Below are 2775 nucleotides of genomic sequence, written 5' to 3'. Positions count from 1 at the left end.
AAAATGGAGTCCAGATAGGTGGAGATGAGTTCGGTGGGGCAGGAGCAGGCTGAGACGATGGGTCGACCAGGGCAGGCAGGTTTGTGGATTTTGGGAAGGAGATAGAAACGGGCCGTGCGGGGTTGGGGAACAATGAGGTTGGAGGCTGTGGGTGGGAGGTCCCCTGAGGTGATGAGGTCATGAATGGTGTTGGAGATGATGGTTTGGTGCTCGGGTGTGGGGTCATGATCGAGGAGGCGGTAGGAGGTGGTGTCGGAGAGTTGGCGTCTGGCCTCGGCGATGTAGAGGTCAGTACGCCATACTACCACTGCGCCACCTTTGTCTGCGGGTTTGATGGTGAGGTTGGGGTTGGAGCGGAGGGAGCGGAGGGCTGCCCGTTCTGCGGGGGAGAGGTTGGAGTGGGTGAGAGGGGTGGAGAGGTTGAGGCGGTTAATGTCTCGACGGCAGTTGGAGATGAAGAGGTCGAGGGAGGGTAGGAGGCCTGGGGGTGGTGTCCAGGAGGAGGACTTGTGTTGGAAGCGGGTGAAGGGGTCAGTGGAAGGAGGGTTGGGTTCCCGGTTGAAGAAGTAGGCATGCAGGCGAAGACGGCGGAAAAACTGCTCTATGTCCGACCGTGACTGGTATTCGTTGATGTGTGGTTGTAGGGGGACAAAGGTGAGCCCCTTGCTCAGGACTGACCGTTCGTCCTCAGTCAGTGGGAGGTCTGGGGGGATGGTGAAGATTCGGCAGGGCTCAGGGTGGCTGTCTCCTCTGGGGTTGCAGGCTGTGGAGGTTGTGGGCGGAGCGATGATGTCGTCGGCCGTGGGCGGGGTTCCGTCGGCCGTGGGCGGGGTTCCGTCGGCGTCGACCGTGGGCGGGGTTCCGTCGGCGTCGACCGTGGGCGGGGTTCCGTCGGCGTCGACCGTGGGCGGGGTTCCGTCGGCGTCGACCGTGGGCGGGGTTCCGTCGGCGGTTGGAGGATCGGGGTGGGCGGCAGCAGTTGTGGTGAGGGTGGTGTGTGGGCTGTAGTGCCTGGACGTGGAGGTGGTGACTGCAGCAGCGGTTCCGGAAGTTCTGTGATAATAAAATGTGAGGCTGGATGAACACAGCAGGCCAAGCAGCATCTCAGGAGCACAAAAGCTGACGTTTCGGGCCTGGACCCTTCATCAGCTCTGATGAAGGGTCCAGGCCCGAAACGTCAGCTTTTGTGCTCCTGAGATGCTGCTTGGCCTGCTGTGTTCATCCAGCCTCACATTTTATTATCTTGGAATCTCCAGCATCTGCAGTTCCCATTATCTCCGGAAGTTCTGTGGCCGGCGGAGGCCGATGTGACGTCATCGGTGGGGTCTCCGGCCGTGTCCTCATGGTCAATGGCGGCGGGTGCATGGTGGGGGAGGGGCAGGGACAGAGTCGGGATTTGGGAGGCGCAGGAATCCTCTTGTGGGTGGCAGGGGCCCGTGAGTTGGTTGTACTTACGATTTGTGGTGTCCAGTAAAGCTGAGTGGAACTGGGTGTTCAGTCTGTGGATCCTGCGGAGGATAAAAAACAGCAGGGGTCCTTTGCAGGTCTGGGAGAGGGAGGCTCTGAGCTGGGGCAGGCTGGATTGCAGTGCCTGGAGGTGCCGGCGCACGGTTGCGAGTGTCTGTTTCAGGACTCGCAGGGAGAACCGCTTCTGAAGGGTCTGAATATTCTGGGTGTAGAGGTGGTCACGGTTGGGGCCAAATTGGGAAGGCTGAAATGTGGACTGTAGTCCCTTGGGGATGATCTGGTTCCGTAGGCAGGTGCTGAGAAAGGTGATGTGGCTGTGGTACCTGGTTTGCTTCAGGACATGGTCGAGCAGTTTCAAGGCCGAAGAGATTACAAGAGAGTTGCAATGGGAGAGAGATTCCCTGAGGTTGGTCCGGAGGGAGGAGGTGTTTTGTTTTCCCTTCCTTTCTGAAGCCAGGGTTTTTTTTGTCAGTGGGTACCAGCTGTCTGCATGTACTTGCCTAAAATGACCTTTTTGGCAGCTTATTTGACAAATGTGACAATGAAACTGAGTTTGATCATGTTCTTTCTCCTTTCTTTGTGTTCACACCAACTGGCTTCCCAGCAGGAGTAGGACGTTGGCTGATTTCTACCTACTATCCATTGCAGGACACTAAGACTCATTTGAAGATGGCCTGAAGCCTCTGTCACAGCCACAATCAATTAAACTAGCACACCCTGAAGATCAAAACTGGAACTTCTGGTGCAATATTTCAACATCAGCTGGCAGGGGAAGGCAAATGTAGATTGGAAGATCTCACCTACCCTCAAATCAACCTGACTATGCAAGGCAGTATCAGATTAAGATGCTATTACTCAGCTAATATGGAACATCTCTTGCCATTTCTGCAAGTAATGTAACCTTGAAGATGCTTGCTTTGCGAAAAGTCAACTTTATATAACAAAGCACATAAATACATTTTCAAAAATGACATCTTGTTGTTTGGCATGTTCAAGTTGTAGTGCTTGCTTTTCTCCATAATACACTGCAATCATCCGTCAAGAACACAAGCTCCTGAAAAATATTTTGAATGTTCCATGTCAAATAATATTGCAGGCCCAAATATAGATGTAGTATGTTAATTTGATGAGATCAGAATCAATATAATACTGCTCTGTTCTGCAAGGATTGATTAAATATGTTGCAGTTCCACATTCATTCTAGCTGTATTGGATTAAGGCTTATCTTTTACTGTTGACAAGGAATGAAGTCACTTTGGATACCTTAGAACCCACTAGCAATAGGAGAAGTGCTTTGAGGATAAATTA

At 53.0% G+C, this 2775-nt stretch overlaps 1 long non-coding RNA gene across 2 annotated transcripts; it reads left to right on the top strand.

Moving 5' to 3' along the window:
* The first annotated feature begins 878 nt into the window (after positions 1-878).
* LOC125449876 (uncharacterized) lies at positions 879-2438 on the top strand. 2 transcript variants are annotated; one of them, XR_009446594.1, is made up of 2 exons: positions 879-984; positions 2072-2438. It is a non-coding gene; the product is annotated as an uncharacterized LOC125449876 (long non-coding RNA). The 2 variants fall into 2 exon arrangements; XR_009446595.1 differs by having other exon boundaries at positions 888-984; positions 2075-2438.
* The last annotated feature ends 337 nt before the right edge of the window (positions 2439-2775 follow it).

This window comes from Stegostoma tigrinum, chromosome 13 (genome assembly GCF_030684315.1).
Source record: "Stegostoma tigrinum isolate sSteTig4 chromosome 13, sSteTig4.hap1, whole genome shotgun sequence".
Taxonomy (NCBI): domain Eukaryota; kingdom Metazoa; phylum Chordata; class Chondrichthyes; order Orectolobiformes; family Stegostomatidae; genus Stegostoma; species Stegostoma tigrinum.
This window is presented reverse-complemented; position numbering and strand designations above follow the sequence as displayed.